We start from the raw sequence: 9,687 nt of genomic DNA on the forward strand, positions 1-9,687 counted from the left end.
CAGAGCGTGGTTATAATGGGAATTCTCTATCACAAACTGTTGTTGAAGCAGTGTTCATGAAGTATCTTAAAAGGAAATTAAATAGCTGCTTGAAAGTGGATGGGGGGCAAGCCGGAGATTGGGATTAGAATAGGTGGATCTTGGAGAAAAACACACACACACATTTGATGGGCTAAATAGTCGATTTCTGTGCTGTACCATTCTATGATTCTAATCACTATGCTGTTCTGTACTGCATCACAAATGCATCAGAAATCCTTTTTTCGCCTCTTGCCTCCATACATAGATGGAAAGACATGCCCAATGTTTTCAATTTTCTGGCGTTCTTCAAGCATAAGGCATAATTGATTGCACTGACTTTGCCATTGTTGCACCTGGATGCAATGCCCTTCCTTTCTGCTTCCTCAGCGTTCAGGTGGGATCTGGATAGAGACAAGAAATAATTCAAGTTAAAAATCATTTTCCAGGAGTGCTAATGGTGCACCCATCTTGAAGAAATCAACTGTTTGAGGTGAAAAATTAGAATGCCAGGTTGGATTTTGAGACAAATGGGTTACCCACTCCTAACAAGGCTGGTGACACCACCACAGAATCTCCAAACCTACTGGAGAAAGGGCTTACAACAATGCACATTGGCAAGGCAGACATATAGCGGCTAATTTTCCTCTGGCATGCGCCTTAGGTGTACCTATACCTAGAGCGCAGTGAAGAGCAACAAAGGAACAGAGACCAATAAAGTAAGGTCAAGTGATATCATTGTGGCCTGTGTTGCTATCGGGAGTGACAGCGATATTATCCATTCAGGTCCGGCCTGCTCCTTCTTCCACCTTCATGTCACTGTGCCCGCTGCTCTAGGAGACGCCATTGCAGTAATGATGTCATCGAAGCCTGTAATAATCTCTTGCTGCCTTTGGCCAAGATCATTAGCAAACCTGTCCGGTGGGAAGGTAACAATGAAGTCGAAGGCCTGTCTGATAGCTGTCCGAGCATTCAGAAGAGATGTTAAAATTGGCACACTGTAAGGAAAGGGTTAAGCAGGCATTCCTGAAGCCTACTAATGTTATGCGGCTATTGATTTCTCTTTATATTGTAGTAATGCTAATCTTTAGCCTTTGTCTGTTAAGCAGTGAATTATAAGTCAATTTAAAGTATCACTGGGTTGATAGGCCAGGGTTGACCTTGCAGCAAGGGTCAGGTTCAGGATGAAGTAATAATACACCTAATTAAAGATGTGCCGTTGCGTTCTGGTTCCTAAAGTTTCAGAGAACTTTAATCATTTGTCACTGGGGAAACAGTTAATTCTGCAAAGGAAAACATCCGGGTATACAGTACAACCTTTTAAGTGTATGTTTAAGTATTATTGCATATATGCTTAATAAACCCATGACACCTGACTTCAATGTTCAAAAGCCTTTTGAAAACCTTACGCTAACAATACAGTCCCCTGCCATGAAGAGTTGCCCTGCAGATGGACCTGGAGCTGCCACTCATTCCAAGGCCGACTGCATGCGATCCCCACACTCCAGCGGGTTGTGGGATCCTCCATATTAGCGGTTGGAAGCTGCTAGGCATGTCCTCCAATGACACCAACAATCTATTGCGCTCTACAAGCACCTCTCTTTTAAAGCTGACTGTAGAGAAGACCTTATTGTGAACAATGAGTACAGTTTACACTGCCAGCCTTGGCTCAGTGGTACCACTCTCGACTCTGAGTTAGAAGGTTGAGGGTTTAAGCCCCACACTAGAGACTTGAGCACATAATCTCAGCTGGCACTTCAGTGCAATACTGAGAAAGTAATGCACTGTCAGAGGCGCTGATTTTTGGATGAGATGTTAAACCGAGGTCCAGTTTGCCCTCTCAGGTGGATGTAAAAGTTACCAGAGCACTATCCGAAGAAGAGCAGGAGAGTTCTTCCGATGTCCTGGCCAATATTTATCCCTCAACCAACATCACTAAAACAGATTATCTGGTCATTTTCTCATTGCTGTTCGTGGGACCTTGCTGTGCACATATTGGCTGTCATGTTTCCCTCCGTTACAACAGTGGTTGCACTTCAAAAAGTAATCAATTGGTTGTAAAGTATTTTGGGACATCTAGAGGTCACGAAAGGCACTATATAAATGCAAGTTATTTCTTTACTAGGCTAGAAGGAGTACATGTGAATTGCTGTCAAAAAGAAAGGACATTTTGGGGCCCTGGACAGTAGTGTGGGAGAAGGCAAGTGGTTAGATGGTGCAACCAACTTGCTAGACTCCATGTTTGCCAGATCATCTTCTGTCATCACCAAACAGTGCATCAGTCACCTACTGTATAGGTCTGTACACCGAATGATATCCCTTGATGGACCTATCAGTGAAAAAGGTAATGAGAGTTCTTGATACCTTGAATACGTTAGGAAGTGCAGATCTGATTGAAATCTACATAGTAAACCCAGCTGAGAATTAAATCATGCATACAGTTCTTTGCTCAGGAGGTGGCACAGGATGATTGGAAGCTCTCAATCCTTCCATGTACTGTTCTTCCTTTAAAATCAATAGCTGCTCTTGGCCTATTTGGTGAAAGTGGTTATGAGTCTTCTATAAAGCCTTCACTCCTACCCTGCCTTCTGTCTCCTGTGGGGTTGCAGGACAGCACATACTTACTGGGATATTTGCGTATTGCAGAAAAAAATGAGGCTGAAAATCCACTGGGGATGGCGAGGTTGCATTGCAGTGTAAGTGCAAGGATGTACCCAGCTCAGACCTCAGCTGTAGACACCATCAAAGCTTGTAGAATCAGGGGGAGGGCCCTTTATTAGCGCAAGGATGGCAGCTGCCATAACTACTAGGGGCTCATCTAGAGTACCTCCTTGCCCACACAGACCACAAATTGCAGCGGAACTTGCTGATTTCGGAAAGACCGCAGCTGTCTCTTTATAGGGCGGCCATATTTTAATAATTCTTTTAAATCTGCAATTTGTTTCCAGGTCACAATCCCAGCCTGGATCCCCAGATGGGAACCACTTTCACAATTTGGCAGGATTGCACACATGATCCTGACAGTTATATGCCAGGTCCCTTTGAATCAAGGTCGTGGGAACTCTGGCACTGACAGTCCCCTGTCCACAGCCCCCCACTTATTCCATTGTTTTTTGTAAGGGGCTATCAGAGGCTCCACCCCTTCCCAAGGTCTGTAGAATCCATGATGTTAAGGCTGGGACCTGGCACATTTGTGTTTCAGCCCCCAACTGCCAACCCTTTTGGCACAATCCTGCCAGACTTACTCAATTTCAGGCCCAGTAGCTTCAAATCAGGTCAGGAACAATGGACTATTGTGGGCTTTATATTAAAGAACATTCCAAGACATTCCTTTACCCATTATTTTAATGGAGGTTTTAATCCATTTATGTTAATTCCTCTGTTAAATTAGTGCATGAAGGAATATCTTAAGAACACATGAAGCATTCATACATTGTAACGGCAGTCATTTCTAAGCTTAAACTGTAGATACGTGCTTTGTAATTGGCATTGTATAGATCAGCAGTTATGAATATGTCATTTTTGTATGAAGTTTGGTTGAAAATATTTTATGCTTTACCATTCTTGACAATTCAATTTTATATAAAAAATAGAATTTATATATGCAGATATGTAAGCATGCTTTAAAATGTGGATATACCAGTAACAAATATTATTATACCTGAGATTTCAAGAGCAGAGCAACAACAGTTTAGTTATTAGGCTGTGATTATCTACAGTGGCAGCTGATGTGCATTTAAAAATATATATATAATGAAACAGACCAATGAACTGAATATAATTTGACATTGCGTCAGATAGCTCCTCAACCATACAATGTTTGATGGAATTCTGCATGTACAATTCCACAGAAAAGGTGATATTGTTTTTCAATATGAGAGAAATCAACTGACAAGAAAAAGGAAATTATCCCTGATTGATGTGTTCATATATTTGTATCAATTAAGAAACAACAAAATGGAAGTTCTTTTCCACAAGCAGGCAGGCAATATTCTGTTAATGTTCCCACGGACTACTCTGGGCATTTTATAACTTCGGAGCATAGTGAAAGCTACCCCTGTGGTCACATTGATTAAAGCTATCTGTTAATCAACCGAATTGATATTACAGCCAACAGGCTTCGTTATTTTCATATTCTGACCTCTCATCAGCTAGGTCAATCCAAAACAGTCCAGAAAAGGTACTTTTCCACATCTGTAACCAATATCGCACAGTGATCAGTCAACAGAAATCATACTTTTAGTAGGACAACGTCAACATTTCTCTTAAGTAGAATGTGTCGATACCACCGTGATCTTCAAATGATGAACCCAGCTGAGAATGAAAACGACCCATGAAGGACGATGGTTCATCATGCAGGGCACCACACAGGATGACAAGAATAGGAGAGAAGAAAAGGTAAATCAAGAAGCTACATTTAAGTGGCACCAAGCTGGGATTTTAAAAGCCTATAAATCGCAGGAGGAAGGGTTGTGATGGGCTACTTTACTACTCCAAAGTTTGCACATTTGGGATAAAAATCCCAGTGTAACAACAGCTTTGAAAAATTAATTATTTGCCAATTTTCAGGACTCAGTTGACAGTAAACTTTTCAATAGTGCTTTTGCACCAGGATCGCTATCCAGATTAGAAAGGATGTTGACTTTCGATCACTGTAATGACAAGCTGCCTGAAGAAAGAGTCATTGTATATAACTGCCAAATAGGTCTTTTCTACCATAAAGACTAAAAATGATGGATCTCTAGCATAATGGGCTCTGATTATCACAAATGGGAGAAATGTCAAGTATTTTTCTACACTGTTTCTTGAGAAATACTTCACATTGAAAATACTTCCTGCCCTCCTCCAGAGTGACCACCCTTTCAAGGATAAGCAGTAGTCTGAATTCTAGACCAGAACTGATCTGATTGCCATGTTCATTTTGAAAGATTTGAAGTTTCCCCAATTTATTTTGATTTGGATTTGCATTCGAGGAAAAGATTTTTTTACACATACTAATTGACCTCTCATGGTATCACACATGGCAAATCAGAGAATATGGTCTCTCTCTTTCACCTGTTTTTGTTGTCTTCATGTTGCAGTGTCTCTGTCTCTCCTCTTCTGCCTCTGTCTCCCATTTGCTTCTCTCTCTGTCCTCTTCTGCTTTTTTCTCTATATTTTTCTTTTAATTTTTCCTCTTGGGTAGAAGGTTGTGAATAGCTTGGGGTGATGTGGCGTGAAAAGGAGCCATTATGAGCCACAAGCCATATTTTCCATTGGGATTGTGTGGAAAATGTGGCTTTCAAAATTCAACTTTTATAAAAGCCAAATCTGTATCTCCATTTATGTGTGTATCTCTCTTATGAATCATAGATATCAGTAATTAGAATGTTTTAATCTCAACAAAATGCAAGTTATAGAAGTTTTCTGTTACCTCAAAAATTAAACTCAAATTATTTCTTGGAAAAAAATAATTCAAATGAAGATGAAGAAAGACTTCATATCCCTCTCTCTCTCAGCTGAATACATTTTCTGATGTTTGTGGAAAACAAAAGCTATAATAGCTTTGTAATCAGTCACTCATTTTCTTTCTCTCTCTCTCTCTGTCTCACACACACACACAGCCTCGCTGTTTTGAAAAAAATGTCATTTTAAACTTTATCTGATTGAAACTATTGAAATTTATCCTTTAGGTTTTTCTTGAAATAACTTTGAAAAGCAACTAGGCAGATACTGCTTGGGGACAATTTTAACATTTGGTGGAAAAGGGAGGTAGGCAGTTAGCAGTCGGAGTGAACCCACTGCCAACGCATTGATGCTGCAGTGAGCCCTGAGATATTTTGAGGCTCGGGTTTCATTCGCATGGGTTTGGCGAGCTGCATGCACCAAACTGGCACTCCAATGGACTTGGCAGTTGGGGAGAATGGGAAATCAGCCTGCTTCAGGGTGCCTCAGGGATCGGTGCTGGGTCCGCTGTTATTTGTTATTTATATTAATGATTTGGATGAGAATTTAGGAGGCATGGTTAGTAAGTTTGCAGATGACACCAAGATTGGTGGCATTGTGGACAGTGAAGAAGGTTATCTAGGATTGCAACGGGATCTTGATAAATTGGGCCAGTGGGCGGATGAATGGCAGATGGAGTTTAATTTAGATAAATGTGAGGTGATGCATTTTGGTAGATCGAATCGGGCCAGGACCTACTCCGTTAATGGTAGGGCGTTGGGGAGAGTTATAGAACAAAGAGATCTGGGAGTACAGATTCATAGCTCCTTGAAAGTGGAGTCACAGGTGGATAGGGTAGTGAAGAAGGCATTCGGCATGCTTGGTTTCATTGGTCAGAACATTGAATGCAGGAGTTGGGATGTCTTGTTGAAGTTGTACAGGGCATTGGTGAGGCCACACTTGGAGTACTGTGTACAGTTCTGGTCACCCTATTATAGAAAGGATATTATTAAACTAGAAAGAGTGCAGAAAAGATTTACTAGGATGCTACCGGGACTTGATGGTTTGACTTACAGGGAGAGGTTAGACAGACTGGGACTTTTTTCCCTGGAGAGTAGGAGGTTAAGGGGTGATCTTATCGAAGTCTATAAAATAATGAGGGGCATAGATAAGGTCGATAGTCAAAATCTTTTCCCAAAGGTAGGGGAGTCTATAACGAGGGGGCATAGATTTAAGGTGAGAGGGGAGAGATACAAAAGGGTCCAGAGGGGCAATTTTTTCACTCAAAGGGTGGTGAGTGTCTGGAACGAGCTGCCAGAGGCAGTAGTAGAGGCGGGTACAATTTTGTCTTTTAAAAAGCATTTGGACAGTTACATGGGTAAGATGGGTATAGAGGGATATGGGCCAAGTGCAGGCAATTGGGACTAGCTTAGTGGTATAAACTGGGCGACATGGACATGTTGGGCCGAAGGGCCTGTTTCCATGTTGTAAACTTCTATGATTCTATGATTCTACACGCAGCCAGTTGAAAGTCTGGGCCTGAAGAGGTGAGCTTAAATTCTGGGGAGGGAAGGTGGAGGGGGCAATGGGAGGGTGGGGGGAATGCATGGACTTGCAAGAGGCTGGAATATTTTGTATGACTGGGAGGAGCATTCCTGTCTATTACAAAGAATTATGTCAGATTTACAGTACAGAAACAGGCCATTTGACCCAATGGGTCCATGCCAGTGTTTATGTTCCACTAGAGCCTCCTCCCACCCCTCTTCATCTAACCCTATCAACATAACCTTCTATTCCTTTCTCCCTCATGTACTTATCTAGCTCCCTTTTAAATGCAAGTTCCACATTCTAACCACTGTCTGGGTAAAGAAATTGCTCCTGAATTCTTTATTGGAAATTCTTTATTAAAATAAAGGTTGAAAATAGTTTTGAGATATCTTGGAGCAGTCTCCAACGGTCCCTTTAAGGATCACTAGTTAGGACACTCAACGCCAGTACTAACGGGCAGATTGTGCGTGGCACACACTCAGCCCATCTCTACCTCAAAATCACAATCTGGGTCCTGTGCACATCATTGGACACCAATTTGCAAATTAAAGGTGGCCTGCCGCCTGAAACAGATGGGTGCTCTGGCCACCCATGTGAAGGCCCTACCACGAAGGTGGTGGCTAGGGCACTAGCATAAATGGGGTGGTAAATGACCCCGATTCCATGTTCAGGATGCCACTGCCCTGTTTAGCTTGGCGGCCACAGTTAAAATAGGCCCCCTAAAACTAAAGGAAAATATTCAGCAGTTCAGCTGTTGAAATGGTACTGATGCAACCTGGGAAATTGGACACGCTCAATGGGAATATCCTCAGACTGATTTGTTGGGGAAGATAACACAGGATCATGTGATCATGCTACAGCGAGCTGGGACAGGTAGGTCATAAAATTAACATTAGAAATTCTATTACAGCACTGGAGTTACAGAGAAACATAACAGATTAGTATAACCGGCAACTGTGGACAGTTTAACATTGGAGTTTTCATAGGATATAGATCATACAACCTATGTTAGAATTTTGACATATTAGAGATATTTTAATCTTATCTTTAGTGATCTGGTGGAAATTTATATTGCATTATTATGATCTGGCAATCCAATGTGCGACTATAACCAGTACAGTTGATCATTTTCCATTTTCCCTGAGATGTTGATGGGCTGGTTGCTCCAGGAGGGGATGGAGGCCTATATAAAGATGGATTTTCCTCTGTCTTGCTCTCAAATAACATTTAAATTACACACAACTGGCAAAATTATTTTGAATAAAAGTTTGAAGGTAAAATTCCCATATTAGAAAATTGGGGGAGAAATTTAACTCATGGCTGTCTGTTTTGCGCTTTGATTACCGACAAATGGGAGACAAAAATCACAGGGGGTGAGGGATGGGAGCATATCACCCTCTCCATTGCTGCCCAAAGCCTGCCTGATGCCATATTTATATGGCCCTGTAAATGAGCGAGCAGCCCACCTGCCTGAAACAGGCGTAAGGCTGATCTACTTTTAAGGGGCAAACAGGGTGTGAGGAAGCTCGCGTGGAGTATAAATACTGGCATAGATCTGTTGGGTCGAATGGCCTGTTTTTGTGTTGTAATTTCTAATTCTATGTAATTCTATGCAAATCAGGGTCCTATGCCAGTCGCAGGACCTTGATGCAAAATTCAGGTATGAATGGGCAGAGCTTGTGCCTTAAAGGGACCACAGGAGGCTGCTCAAAACACAGCCACAGAACGTTTTCAAAGTTATATTTTTGTGGAGCCAGCATGAGAAAGAGCGCTCCGCCTGGCTCCACTAAATACTGCGGACTGCTGCCGGCTGGGCTCGCCCCCACCTCCCCCCCACCCCCAGCTTCACCTCCCCCATACCGGAGCTCACTGCAGGCCGGGTTCAATGCCGGAGGTGGCTGGAGTTCATCACTCCCTGACTATCGAGCTGTATCGGGACGTCCGTTTGGCACCCAGTGCTCACGGCATCCATTCAAATGAGGCCCGTGCCAAATTTAGCTTGGGCCTCATTTGAATGTTTTGGGCACAAGTCGAATTTCAGAACCTCCCCCAACTTCACAAGCTTCTTTGTGAATATTCTTGTGATTTTCCGCATCATTTTCTGATAAGCAGATTATTTTGAAGAAAAGAATTGTGAGACGGCCCCAGTTGTCCCCTTTATAAGGGGTCTTATTAAATAATGTTAAACAATTACTTGTTCTTCTACGGATGTTCAAGTCACAATCCCCAGTTGGGACCCACTGCCATTCGGTTACCTGGTAAGCTTGGTCTTATCAGGCTTACCATTGTCGATAATATTTACAGTCCCCTTTGGGAGCTGGGATGCGGGAGCTCCTGGGATAGGGAGTTCCTGCCCCCAGCCCCTCCTCCTCCCATGCTGCTGGGCTTGTAAGGGGCAGTGTTATGGTCGGAGTATGCCACAAGGGCCATGGAATTTCAGATCCAAAGTCAACATTTAGAATGGAACTTGCTCCTAATTAAGCAAATATCTTGAAAGACGTAAATGATTCCACTTCAAATATATTTTGCTATTAAAAGCACGGTAGTGCAGTTTTTTTACAATAGTACAATATTTAATACAGGCTACATAATTTTATAAATGTCCTATATAATCTTTGATTGACACATCTGCATGTGTAATTAACAACTGTTTTTTTTCCTGATACATGAAAATGGAATGAAAATGCTATCATTTAT

Source organism: Heptranchias perlo, chromosome 5, assembly GCF_035084215.1.
Source record: "Heptranchias perlo isolate sHepPer1 chromosome 5, sHepPer1.hap1, whole genome shotgun sequence".
NCBI lineage: Eukaryota > Metazoa > Chordata > Chondrichthyes > Hexanchiformes > Hexanchidae > Heptranchias > Heptranchias perlo.